At 45.3% G+C, this 14210-nt stretch overlaps 1 protein-coding gene across 1 annotated transcript in view; it reads left to right on the forward strand.

Moving 5' to 3' along the window:
• FGGY (FGGY carbohydrate kinase domain containing) overlaps positions 1-14210 on the forward strand; it is a 291340-nt gene that overhangs the window by 24508 nt on the left and 252622 nt on the right. The window contains exons 2-3 of the mRNA XM_021405281.1: positions 4882-5027; positions 13205-13276. The gene's annotated coding sequence lies outside the window, so the exon portion shown is untranslated. The remainder of the gene's footprint in view (positions 1-4881; positions 5028-13204; positions 13277-14210) is intronic.

Below are 14210 nucleotides of genomic sequence, written 5' to 3' on the forward strand. Positions count from 1 at the left end.
GCCTCCTTCGGGGCCGCGTACCACCCGCCCGCCGCCGCGCCGGGGTGCAGCGCCGCCGCCCCGCGCCGCCGCCTCCCTCGCGCCGCGTCCCCCGCCGTCCCCGCCCGCGCGTTGGCTTGCGCGCGCGGCTCCGAGGTGCGGCGTGCGGCGGGGGCGGGCCGCGCTCCTCCGCGCGACGGCGCGGTTCGGCCTATCGCGTCAGCGGCTCCCCCCGCCCTCGCGGTGGTACGGCCCCGAAGGTGGCGCTCCGGGGGAGCCCTCACGTGATTTCCCCTCCTCGCCGCTGCCGCCGCTTCCAGGCAGGGCCGGGGGGAGTTGCGGCGGGGCCGGGGCGGGCGCGCGGCGCCGCGGGGCAGCCCCCGCCCCGCAGAGGGGCCCGGCGCCGGGCGGGCGTGCCTGGGGTAGCGGCGGCTCGGCCTCGCCTCCTCTCGCCCGGGGGAGCCCCGGCGGGTGGGGAGGGGCGGCCCGGCTCCCCTCGGCCCCGGCTCTCCTCGGCCGCCGCGGTGAGCGGTGCGTCCGTTCCCAGGGCCGGGAGCTCCCCGGGGTGACGGAGGGGAGCGAGCTGACAGGAAGGAGCGCGGTTCCGAATGGGTTTCCCTAAAGTCGTTCTCCCGGGGGAGGGGACGGCTTCCCGGCTGCGGAGCGGCGCGCTGCTGTTAGTGCGTGAGCGCAGCCCGGCCGGGGAGGGAACGGCGGGGGACAGAGGGATCTGGTCGGGGAGGGAGGTCTGTGCCGCTCCACGGCAACGGGGACATCTCCGGACCGCCTCGACTCCCAGCACAGCTGGTAGAGCTGCCCACGTCGTGCAGCCGGGACGGGAACCCGGGGCAACAAGTGCTCCGGCTGCTTCTGGCTCCTGCAAGCTGCTGCTTCGCTGCTGAGTTCCGTCACTTTATACGATACGCCGAGCTGACAAACTTGAGTCTACGTTTGAAAATGCGCTTTAAAATTCTCCAGTGCTATTCTGTCCTAGACGCGATAACATAATTACCAGTTACGGTATAGGAAGCAACAGTGAAACGAACAGAAACAAAAAACAGCTGTGAATTAAAAGCGAACGTCTGACTGCGCTGATAGAAGTTATTGCTCCTTTTTTATAGAGTCTCCTCCTGGTCCCCCCTGCTGTGCCCACCCGACTTCAGGCAGCGTATTCATTTCACCCCGCAGCCAGCACTGCCGTGCCCGTGTGTGCTGGAATTCCACAGCCCATACATGCGTCCCTGTAGGTTTGCACTAGCAGCCCGTGGTGTGAAATACAGAGTTTGTCTGGGAACGTGGGACTTAGTGTGTGCTGCAGGTGTGTGCACAGCCTTCACATAGGCAACGCGCGCCCGTGTGCTTCAGGCTGCTCTGTAGCTTCAGCAGCAGTTATTACGTGCGCATAAGAAAGTCTCTGAAAGTCATCAGTGCAGTGAGTGTTAGAAGCAGCTATCTAGCTCCTTCCTAATCTTTACATGCAAGATAAATAGAGGCCAGAGCCTGACTCCTGGCACAGGAGCCGCGGGACACTGAGTAAAACTGGCAGATGGCAGGTTCAGAATGAACGAGAGAAATCGCTTCGCAGAGCTGCTCGGCTGTGGAACACCTTGGCAAGAGGGTGCTGCGCAGACTGGAGGATTTTAAAGTGATTAGATGAAGTCACAGGAGAGAAATCTCTCAAGGGCTATTGAGCGCAGTGAATCTCTGGCTCTGGAAATCCCAAAGCTGCAAATGGCTTGTGTCTGGGAGAGCATCCCGGGGCAAAACTTCTGCGTGCGTGCCCTGCTTTTGTATGCCTTAGGTATCCGGTCTTGGCGACTGCGGGGTGTCTGGTCGGGCCTGATGGGGCTGTCCTTGTGCTCTCGCTGTGCTCACGCTCCCCCTTGGACAGTCTGTAAACGATCCAGCTCTGTTGTGTCAGCATGCCATCTTGATGCATGTGAAGGGCTTGTCTATGCAAGGAAGAAATTCTGGAGAAAGGGAAGACATGAATTTTAAGCGTTTTGCTGTCTGGAGGTTTTTGTTTTAGAATGATTTTTAAACTGAAAGGTTTTTGTGTGTGTGGTTTTTGTTATGTAGGAAGCCGTTGCAAGTCTTTTGCTTTACTCAGTTTTCTGTATAAACAAATAACCCCGACAAAGGTTGTTCCAATTAACTGTTGACATATTTAATTTGTCAGAGTGTTGTCCTTTTGTTTCCTCTGCACATCTGTTTTGTCCTAGAAAGCCGCACTCAGTCTCCATATCAGGAGCATGGTCAGTTTAGCTTTAACCACTCCAACCTGGTAATCGGGCCCTTACAGCCTGTCCAGACCAGCCCCACCTGTATTGATGCATGGTTTTCATTAGCTCCAGTGAGCGTCGGATTGGGCTGGAGATATTCACTCAAAGTCATTTCATTTCTTTTTTCTCTTTTTATCCCCAGCCCACTTTAGTTTTTTACTTCCTTCCTTTCACAAAGGCGCAGTTTAGGACTAGACATTCCAGTTCGCCAGAGACGTGTTGCTACTGAGGCCCGTAGCTATGGGGGACACCCGTCAGTCCACTCATTATGTTAATTACTACTCACTTAGAGGTTACCTGGTCGAGGCTGGAAATAGACAGCCAACTTGCCCATAAAGGTTGCGCGTAGCAGGAGAGCTCTGAAACCCAAGACAAACGCTCTTTGCTGCTCTGAGGGGATTTTAGCATTCTGATCCTGACAGGGGATGAGTGCCAAGCGGGTGCTGGGCCACGGGCAGGGATCTCAGCCCAGGTCTCAGCACAGCGCCAGGCTCCCACCTGAGTCACTGAGCGCTGCTCAGCAGGAACGGGCCCCGTGCGTGCAGCGACAGTGATCCTCCATGGCCGTCAGACGAGGGGCTGGGAGCTTGGGGCTGTGCTCTGCTCTATTAAACAGCTATTACCTGAGGGCTTTCCCCTCTTTCCTGACATCCTTAAGCAAATACTCCTTTAGTAGGATGAAAACACTTACCGACCCATTTATAAACCATGGCCATTTACATGGCCCTATCAACTAACTTGTGGGTAGGGACTGGAAATGAACTGCGTATCTCTGTTGCTGCAAGAGGCCGATGTTCTGACCAGCACAGTGCAGATTTTGATTTATAAAGTTCTCTAATCAATCAATACGAGATTGACTGAGGCAATCAGATAATCTGAATAATTAAATGGCTTTTTAGAGACAAATTAAAATTTCTTATACATACTGCATCCATCTAAATTATACTTGGTGTCCAGGAATGAATAGGTTGGTTGGTTTGTTTCAGGCCTGTATCACGAGTGCTTCTTGCTTATTTCTTGAAAAAAGTTATAAATGATAGGTTTTTACAGTTTCTGTATTGGAAACAGCGCTCACAGAAGGAAAATGCTTGCTTCCATGCAGGGCTTTTCTTATTTTTGTTTTTTTAAGCTTAAATGTATCACAACATTAGAGGAGTTTCTCCGTTATTCTTATAGGTGCTCCTCTTCATTGATTTGCTTTTTACCCTCCCTTGTGCTTTCCAGCGTGGTACCTGCTTCACCTCTGCATGAGGTGAGTAAGGCTGAGAATCCACGGACCTTCTCTGGCAGCTTGCCATTTTTTTGAGGAACTGCTACAGAGCAGGTCTGCCCTCCTAAGGGAGGGAAGAGTCAAAAGGAACAAGTGTTTTTCTTGTATTTTCTGTATCAGCACAGTGGAAGAAGCCGGGGGTGTGAGGGCACACGGGGCAGAGTTTCCTTGGGGTAAGTGGAAGTAAAAATAATTCACGGGTGTTCCTCAAGGTGTGTTTTCAGGGCCGGTTCAAATCCACCTCAGCCTGCAGTGCAAGAGGTGTGGCAGTGCCGCCACGTCGTCCACCCCCGGCTTCCGGCCTCACGGCCGCTTCTTCTGCTCTCTGCCCTCGCCAGGCCTCACGTGGTCTGCTGGGGATCCAGGAACTGCGTCTGGCTGGGAGCTGAATTCCAGAAGTCGTCTTTGAGGGTCCAAGAGAGAGGTGTGAATGCACAGGCTGGGGAAAAGGGGGACTCTGAGCTTGATGTGAAGAACCCTGAAAACAGATGTGTAAAACGAGGCAGAACGCTTGGTCCTGAGCTAGCATTTGCCCGTGAAAAGGGTTCCTCAGAACTACAAGCACTTGTAAATGAATATCGTGTCCATCTCCTCCACCCTCAATTAGTCATCGCATAACCAAGCTTCATGCGTTTAGTCCTTTTCATCTTTCTTCTTGTCAAGCCCTTTAGCCTGTCCCCCTCACCTACTCATCCCACCAATCATTTTAATTAATCTCTGAATTTCTTTGAAACTACTAGTTTGTGGAATGGAGGAAAATGAGTAGGTTACAGAGACAAGATTGTGAATGATGGAGGTGGGGCAAAGTTAGGAGACTTTGCAAGACCTGTTGGGTTACCTCTGGGGCAGGACGGCAAGGCTGGATGTAAACAGAGAGAGAGCACAGAAGTGAGGGAGGAACCACTAAAAGCAGTTGCTGTTTTATTTTCATTTTATTAAGAGTACTGTTGGAGCAATTCAGACCTTGGATGTTTTATGTGCAGCAAAAAAGGAGTGAAAGATTTAATATGGTTGTCTCTAAAGCGAAGAGAATGACCTTCCATTTAGTTATTTATACCGCATTGCTATTATTTTTTTTCCATTCCTTGGTAGCTTTATAGAGGGTTCGAGTTAGCACTGCAGTTACTCAGAAATGTATTTTCAAATAATTAAAGAACTTTTTTTTGTTGTTACTCAAACAGCTCTATGTATTTGCATAATTTTTGATGAAAAACCTGGCTGAATAGAAGCTAGCTACATTGTTTAGAGATGAAGAGACCCCAGGGTATTGCTCCCCTTGGAATTTCAGGGCATTACAAATGGAAGTATCAGACCGTTCATGCCTCTGTGTTCATTATTTCTATACCACAGCGTATCCAGTGTTCTGAGAAACAGAGAGATGGGCAAAGTTCCTATCCTGTGGATCTTACACTTAGACAATCCCTGACACACGACCAAGGCTGGCAGAAAGGCAGCTGATCCGCAGTGGGAGCCCAAAGAGTGAAGTGAGCTTGAAGGTAAGCAGTACAGGAGGCACTGGAGGACATGTGGCATATGGGAAGCAGACGGCAGTGCTCAGCGCTGTGGGCTAGCAGTATGAAAAAAAATTAACATACAAATAGAAGCATACTAATGCCGGTGCTGGGGAGGCAGATGAGCACCTTTGAAAAGCTATTTACTGTGTTTGAGGACAAGGATCCCAATGGAAGTGTGCATTTTTTCAGATACAACCAAAGCACGGTTTCACTGTGAAGTGAAGTGAGCTTTCTGGCATTTCGATATTTTGATAAACATCTATTAAAGTAAGCAGTAACAACAAAATGCATTGATTTATGTTGCCAATTATGACCAAATACCTCAGAATAACCAAATTTAACTACTGAGAGCTGTTGATAAAATAGTTTACTTCTTATTAGTTTCAGAATGGATACAAAATGCCTGGCTTTTTAATTAATAAGCAATCTGGCATCTCGTCAAAGTTGACACCTCACTCTGTCTTAGCAGCTGTTGGAACAGTAGGCTCCTGGCAACCTGGGATAAAGGAGTGCTTGCAACAGGAGAAGGAAAGGAAGCAAGTCAGCGTGACACCAAAAATGCCTTGTGTGGAGCACCACAGAGCATAGGAATTTCCAATGAGAAATCAAGCTCCCCTTCCCTAAGCTGCAGGTTCAGGCTTGCATGGACAGTGAGTTTCTGTTACTGAATATCACCAGTGGTTGGTGGCTGACAGATGCAAGGACTCCTGTGTGAATTTGAGTGATGTTTTTGCTTCTGACAATGGCAGCAATAAACAGAGAAAGCACTGAACAGTGAAAGTAGGTCCTGCAGGTTGCTCCTTCCCAGGGATTATAGTGGCGGAGCCTGTGGGGAAGTTTACGGAGTGCCTGCTCATGTCATTCAAGTGGAAACATTCCCTCTGGATGACAGTCATTTGAGTTGGAGTCATGGTGTGGGAGCAGTTAGGGTTGCCAGACAGCTAAGGCAGGCACTGTAGGGAGGAAAGGGCACAGAGGAGGAAAGGTAGGACAATATCTGAAAACACAAGGAGAGTTAAAGACTTCAGCTGTGGGGAAGATGCTGCTAAACTGCTACTCTTCCTCAATCCCATCTGATGAATAATAAACAGCTAGATCTCTGAGCACAGCTGACATGCATCTATATCACTCAGTGACTGTATAGCTGCTCCCCACTGGACCAGGCAGCCCTGTCCCCGCTTGAAGTGGAAATGTCCTGGTCCGCAGGGCTTCTGTGGGAGAAGAATCAGGCTGCTGAAACCCTGAAAATTGCACTTCTTCCCTCTTCTCTTCAGTAAAAAATTGTGTGCAGCCACTGACACTGCAGTACCTGTACCTTCCTTTATTTCAGAGAGGAGGCAGAGATGGAAAGTTCTGTCCAGGTAGTATTGATCCTCACCTGTGTTCATATTTTTAACAGTGGGTTCAGGAGCACAGCTCACATATGTGATAGAGGAAATAGTGCGTGAACAGCAGGCAGTGCATTTGGCAGACGCGTTGGTCAGCTCGCAGGGCTGTTTACACAGTCTGTTGAGAACATATGAAACATATAAAAAGCCATAATATTTGAATATATTAGAAACAAGCTCATGAGATCAAGGAAAATTTTGAGGATAAAAGGACAGCAATAAAGCAAAGGCCTGAGGGCTGTGATGGCTGCTAATTGAAATTCAGCTGGTTTTTTAGCTGTTTTTTTTTCAGGGAACATAACTAGAAAGACATTCCAAAAAGGACTGCGTGGTATTTAGAGGTCTGGGTACCAGCTGTAATGTGCACATACTTGCAGAGACTTCTGTTCTGCCAGGGCTGTGGACTCAGGTGAGTCATGTGAGAGAGGTTAAGCACGCATATTGCAAGAGCTAATGGTACAACGTAGCCTTATTCTATATAAGCATGTTTTGTGCTGATGTTTTCCAGCCGTTGCGTTCCTTACAGTCAGTATAGGAAAAGATGTGTGGCTGGCAAATCTGCAAGCCCGGGCAAAGATGTTCTGGGTGTGGATGCTTACAACCTATTGCCAGGTGCTTCAAATAGGCGTTTATGTCAAAGATCTGAGGTCAATTCAATGATAGCCAATTTCAGCCTTAGATGGTTTTACAAATATTAATAAGAACAGCAGTGTATTTCACATTTATGCTCTTGGTCTGCCTCTACCTAACCCTGTAACATTAGCGGTTGGGAATGTATATCCAATTCAAGGCAACCAAAAGTATTTACAAGGTGAAGCAAAAATATGTTCATCTCTTTAATGTCACCTCACAAGTATAAAGAGAAGTGATTTTATTCTCTGTGTGCCGGTAGAGAAAAAACAAGAGAACTGAGGAAACTCAAGTGGGATAGAACCACAACCTTCCCTGCTTCTGCCTCCCTGCTGAATGACCTTAAGTCACTTTTGCATTTCTCTGCCTTGGTTTGCTTGCCTGTAAAATGGTCACAACTGAAGTTGTAGTAAAGCGTGAAGATCTATGGGGAAAAAAATGCTTTGCAAGTGGTATGAACTACTTTTCTTTGTAAAAATGCAATAAGGAAATAGGTACAGATAAGGAATGGAATTTCATCTGGAAGAATACCTAGGATTAATTTGCTGATATAAATTATTTGCTGCTGGCCCCGTTTGCTTTTAGGATATCAACCGCTGACATCTTTATTGATTCATCAGCCTTGTAATGCATTTAGAATGTGTAGAGCATATATTGGCACTGAGACTTATGTCATTTTCACTCTCTGGTCACTCTTTGACATTTTGACCAAATATCTTCCTGTAGCTTTTTTTTTTTGTGGGGAGGAGGGAAGGCAGAGGAGGGGCAAGGTGGTAATATTATTTTTTTTTCCCCCACTGTCAGAGGTTCTGACAACGATTTGGAGTTGTTCATGTCAAAAGTCTGTGTAGGAGAAAGTATTACTTTTCAGTTTCCCAGAAGGGGGAAGCTGGGGCGCAGTGATCGACGCCTTCCCAAAATCACACAGCCAGTTTCTTTGAATACAAAGTCTTGACACTTAGTCCAAAACTTTGACAAGAAGATACCACGTGAAACGCAGGAACTCTTCTACATTTTACACCCCTTGGGGAAGAGGGTGAGTGCAGCAGCCACTCCCTGCTCGCGTGACAGGGCATTGCTGCAAAGGTGAGGCTTACAGTCCCCCTGGACACTCCGCCCAGAGAATCTGCCCCTAAGCTTTCTTGTATGCTTTTACATATATCTATGTTTTAAATTGCACGGCAACATTTTTTAGGAAAACCAGGGAGCAGATGTAAATCAGCACAATTTACCACGTTGTTAGCTCCCAGAGTGCTTTTGGCCGGCACTGCTGACAAAAGAGGCAGTCCTGCCCTCTTCCTGCTCCCACGCTGTCCCCTCCCTTGCGCTGACACAACCATGAGGTGAAGTGCTTTGGGAAATACGTCCAGCTCAAATCTTATCCCAGCAAAAAGCCTGAATGGTTGGGGAAGGAGAAATCTGCTTTTTTTCAGAGCGTCACCAGCATACGCTGGATTGAAGTCCTCGTGGAACCACTGCGTTAGTGCATTTCCCTGGTCTCTGTGAGAGCCAGGAGCTTCACTGGTCTGTCCCAGCAGCTCTTGGCTAAAGGAGAATTGTGCTGCATCTGGAAACTCAGTCAAGCTGCTTTCAAAACCTTTCATTCCTATGCGGTCCTCAGCTGGTTCTTAGTGCACCTTTGCTATAGGCAGTAGTGCTCCATAAGCCTGTCAACATTGTAGTCAAACAAAGGCTCGTCTCAAGACTTTGTGTTGTGTAAATAAACCTTGTGCCTAGCAGGGTGTCACTGAGTTAATGTGAAGCCTGAAAAGGGGAGGGCGTGGGAGCAGCATGCCAGTGTTAACTTTTCTGCGCAGGATTGCAACAGGATTGCAACAGCCCAGCCTATCTGAGCCGCTGCACGTACTGTAAACATGTCTCTGCACTTGAATTTGATATGGGTGGTGATAGAGCAATATACCTTTCTGGGAAGTGGTAGTGAACAGCAAGCTTTCATTGTAAGGAAATTCTGCATGAACAATAGCAGTTTTCTTGCTGGAGTGCTGATTCCGTCCAGGTGGCCCACGGAACAGACAGACAAGGGCAGCATTCACTAACGGGTTAAAGTCTCAGGGTGAGGAGGGGAAATGCAGAAAACCCCATGTACATCAGCAGTTATTCTTTTCTATCTGTGGTAGCTTTGGCTACTTTTTTTGCTTCTCACTGATCAGTAACCAGGGGACAATTGACAGCAATAACCACGCTGGTAAAAATACACAATTGTTTTTTGAACCAAACGCGTTTCGTATGCAAAGCTGTCTATGAAAGCGTGCCCAGGGTGCTTTTTGAGGCCTCATGGGGAGTTTTGCAAAGAGTTAGCTACCTTTTAGGAAGTTTTATCAAGCAGAAGCTTTTCTGATAGTTTCAAAATCCTCTGTTGCTTTTTCTTGGCCTGCTTTTCTTTTCTTTCCTCACGAAGGGTGATACAAACTGTAAGAAAAGTTTCAGGAGAGCCTCCTGTTCCCCCGCTCTCTTTTCTCTTCCTTCCTCCTCCCCCAAACACTGGGAGCTCTCAAAAAATATTGTAATATCCTGGCGATTAAAAGCAGTGCCTTTAATTTGCATTTGTCTTGTAATAGCTTGACTTTCATTGCCTCGTCCTCCCCTTTGCAGGGAGTACGTGTGAGCGCTCCTTCCGTGTTATTTATGCACTTGCTCCCGGGTTCAATAAGCAGTTTGTTAGCAGAGCACCTTCCCACGTAAAGAAGATGTTTCCAGTTCTTAGCTCTTGCTTCCTCCGTGTGCAGTGTCTCGATAGAGCGTAGCAGAGAGCAACAGAGCTGAGTATCAGCGGTGTCAGTAACTCCTAGCTGATAAATGGAAATTAACTCCAGAACCTCACGGATCCACTGGCAGCTGTGTACAGGGCACGTTATACATGTTCCAGTTATGCAGGTTTTGCGTAGTGCCTATTTTAAGTTTAGGCATTTTGTTATTACTGGGCCTGTTAAAGCTTAGAACTGTAGTACGCCAGGGCACCTGTTAGGTAACACTGAAAAGGTTGTGGTGATCTGTTTAATGATTGTCTGTGTAAATAAGAGTATCAACAAAGAGAATTGAAATTACGTGTTAATGATACATCATAATAATTGCTCCAAAGACAAATTGGCAAGCAGATGTGTAGGAATTAGAAATGTAGCTAGTTTTATACCATAGATCCTAAACTGTGCTGGTGGTGGACTCTTGTGTTTAGTCAGTGAGTGACAACCCCCCCTGTGAGTCGTAGGACCAAGGATTTCCCCTTCCTGAATGGGTATAGGTGAGTAAAATTTCCCAGAGCATAAAAACATGCTGCAGAAGTGGCCAGATTTTCAGTTTTGAATTAGAAGAGATACTTTCATTTTCAGTATCTCCATTAGTGCTGCTTTTTGCAAGACCAAGAGTGTGAACTCCTGTATCTGAGCCAAAATTCCAACCTAAGCAGAATGTACTCATCTAAATTTCCCTTTTGGTTTCATTTGGGCAAGGTATTCTTTGGTGTAGAGTTGCTGTGTACTGTTACAGCAGTTGCTGTGTTGGGAGCTCGGGAATGTGCTCGCATGGAAGAGGTTACGTAAAAATTAGACCATTATAATCTCAGAGAAACCCCCGAGCGTGGTGATTAAAAAGAGAAAACCATTAGGGAAAACACATCAAAGAGTCTCTGTGAGAGTCCAAAAAGGAAAAATACTGATTATATTTGTTTTGATTTTGTCTTACATGAAGTAAAAGATGTGTGGTGTGTCCTGGGTCACCACCCTAAGGGGTGTGTACTTAAAGACAACAGAATCAGACTCCAAGTCTTGTATGTGGTTTATTTTGGTTGCAGGGCTGGGAAGATAAGATACCATTGTGCCATCTACACAGTGGTGCTATCAATCTGATAGATTATACTTCCCTTGCACCTCTGACCACCTCACCTGCCCTCTGCCCACTAATCTGTTTCTAACAGGATAACTCCTAGCTTTCTGGCCTTTTAGAAACTTTCAGCTGTGATTTATTTTAACAGTCACAGAAATGTTTTTCTTCTCTAAATGTGTAATTCTTCTCCCCGATGAAAGCAGCCAGAAGCGTGAGATGGGCAACATTGATTACTAAAGCTATTGTGCTAGCTCAGGCTCAATAAACTGTGAATCTTAGGGGCTAAAATTGTTTAGAATTCCATGCAAGGTCTGGGAATAAGTGTAGATACTTATTGATTGATAGCCTTGTTGTTCACACTCCAGCAGGTTCTAATACTGTTATTTTAGAACAATGTTAGATTCATTTTAAGAAGTTTATTAGACTTGGTCTGCCCTGGGAACCGTGTTAGAAAAGATTTGAGCTAATGGAATATGCAAAATGTGGTTTTAGGGCTCTCCTTTAATGTGGAAAGGAGAAGAAAGATTTTAGTCGGCAACAGCAAATCCAGTAAGGGAACTGTTTACTTAAGACTCTCACAGTTATTTTTTCATGTGCATTTTCAGAGCTTTTCAGCTGGATTTAGTTCATGTAGACTAGCGTATTAAATGATAGTTTCATCTGATACATGTTTTTCAGTTGGTATTCTGACTTAAGTAGTTACAGTCATTTTCTTTCTTGGAGACTGGTATAGCAGATCCCAAAAACCTACTGGAAAATAACTGAGCGCAACGCTGGAAATGGAGGAATATAAAATATAATCCCAATTTAGGTAGGAGTATTGCTTCTGAGTTCATTTTCCCTTGTGTAAAATGATGTGGCGGTAAGAATATTACAGATTCTTGATGACAAGGCTCACGTACACTTGAGAGATGCAGCCATCCTAAGAAAATGGAGTCAACGAAGCCTTTGTCCGATCCTACTGCAAATATCATCTCTCTTCCCAAGTGCTCGTGTATAACAAGAAGATATACTGAGTATATGTCTGAAGATGACAGAGAAGGAGCCCCATGGCATCTTAGCAGTTCAGTGCTTCCCTGGCTGCCTCATGTTGATAGTCATTTTAGGATTTCTTATATTTCATATTAGGAAAAACAGTGCCAACAGTGCCTATTACTTTCTTACGTAAACAAAAAGAGATTGAAAAGAAAAGTCAAGGTACAGGAACGTGTTGTCTTTGTGCCAGTTAGGTGATTTGTTGACTTTGCTGGTTATGCATATTTGGCTTTGGCCTTTTTAGAACACTCCCAAGTTCGAGTCCAAGCTGCTGATGTTGTCTTGTACTTATTTTTTATGAGTTTTTATCAGTGTAAACGAGGCTGCTTGGAGCAAAATGTTCTAGGTGAAAGATCCTTGCATTTTTCTTATATTCTTTTGTCATCTTGATTTGACGACATGGTGTAAAATCTACCTGTTGTTATGACTAATTTGTGACTCTGGAGAGTCATAGGTGAGAAACAGAGTAGAGAAATGAGTGGAGACAGCAATACTTCCATTCAGACCTTAAAGGTTGTCAGACATTTTCTATGTCTGGGATGTCTTGCTCTTGCACATCAGATAGATTGGTTTTCGTCCAGATCAGGACTCTAATCTGTTTTCCCTTCATAAAAGAAAGATGGAGAAGAATCACTCTGTATTAGCATTTCGTTTTGATCTAGTACTCACAAAACCTCAGATATGTTTGGAAAGCAAATAGAGGCGCAATGGCAAAAATGGTGGTGGCAATTGCTGTTGTTTTTTTTTTATAATTTATTTTTCTTAACAGCAAAGCTAAAAATGTGATGTTGCTTTACATGCAGTATTATCAATTCCTATGTTGTTACAGCTATGTAATCTAGAGTCTAGCATGGCTTATAGACACCCCAAATGTAAGGAACTTAATAGTTACTAAGTTATTAATACTTTTTTTCCTGCATACTCTGTCCTTCTTTTGTTATTCAGTGCATAATGCTGCATTAATGTAAGCAGCACTGTTGTATTTCTCATCATTATATTCTTCCAAGTCATAGCAATGATGCTGGAAGGGAAACCATTGTCTATTGGAAACATTCTTAAGTTTTTTCAGGGCTTCCATCTAGAAAAACTTTTTGGTAGAGAAAGGCTGACACTGTAAGTATTCATTCTGCTAATGGTCTCATTTTGATTACACTCTTTGCAGGTTGCATAGAGTCACAGTCTGAGTGAGAGCTGCAGAATATGTACTGAATTCAAAAATTACGTGCTTATTTTAAACTTAAACAAAATTTCTCTATCTGTGTTTAGGATGCTTAATCGAAGTGGTGGCTCAGAAGCAGATTGTTCGGCCTCCAGTGACTCAGATGAGAAGTGCAGTGGGTAAGTACTGTTAAAAACCAGGTGCATAAGTTTGAAAACGTTGATCCAAATCACATTATTATAAGTAGTAGGGAAATGTCATGACTTACTGAGATTAAACAAAGACCTGCTTAGAATCTTGTGACTTCAGCTCATAAATGGATTTCATCACTCATTACAGCTGCATAAACAAATGCATGTGGTATATACGCACGTTTTGTTTTTGGAAGTTGTTGTTTTTAAAATCCCCTCAGAGGTGTTTTTTTTTTTTTTTTTTTTTTTTTAATTGCTCCTAATGAGCCAATGTTCCCCAGGTCTGGAGCGATGCCTCGTGTACCTGAGCGGCATAGCACAGTCATTGCTTTTAAGGGAATACTTTGCCTGCTTTTCTCCCTTTCTGGCAGCTGAACTGCTTTGGCAAGCAAGTCATTTTAAAAGAGGAATTTACAATACGAAACCTGCTGTCAAAACTTTTATTCCTTTTATGAAAGTAGCCTTAACCTAGTGCTCGTTTAGAGCTGTAGAAATGTAGTCCCAGCCCCACTGGCAATTGGAGTCTGTCCTCCATGATGTCTCAGCTCACAGTGAATAAGGTTATCGTGTAGCTAGATATTTTTCAGTTGTTTAATGTAACTTTTCCTGTTGTCTGTGTACCTGTTTCTCCTGATGGGCCTCATGTAAAGAATCCTAGAAACCAATGCCCTGTGATTATCCACGTGTAATTAGTACTTCACCCATGTTTTCTTGCCAATATGTTGCAAGCGGGATGGGGCAAGATTAATCAAAGTTTGGTTTCCCTGCTGAGACTATTACCTGAAGGCACTAATGATGACAGTGGTTCGTGATGTAGAACAGGTGCTTGTCATCTGTGGCTTTAAAATGCGGCACAGATAAAAACGATTAAATCATTCACGTATCTCTGGGTTAAAATATACTGCATTTAGTTAAAAATTAC

Source organism: Numida meleagris, chromosome 7, assembly GCF_002078875.1.
Source record: "Numida meleagris isolate 19003 breed g44 Domestic line chromosome 7, NumMel1.0, whole genome shotgun sequence".
In the NCBI taxonomy this organism is placed as follows: domain Eukaryota; kingdom Metazoa; phylum Chordata; class Aves; order Galliformes; family Numididae; genus Numida; species Numida meleagris.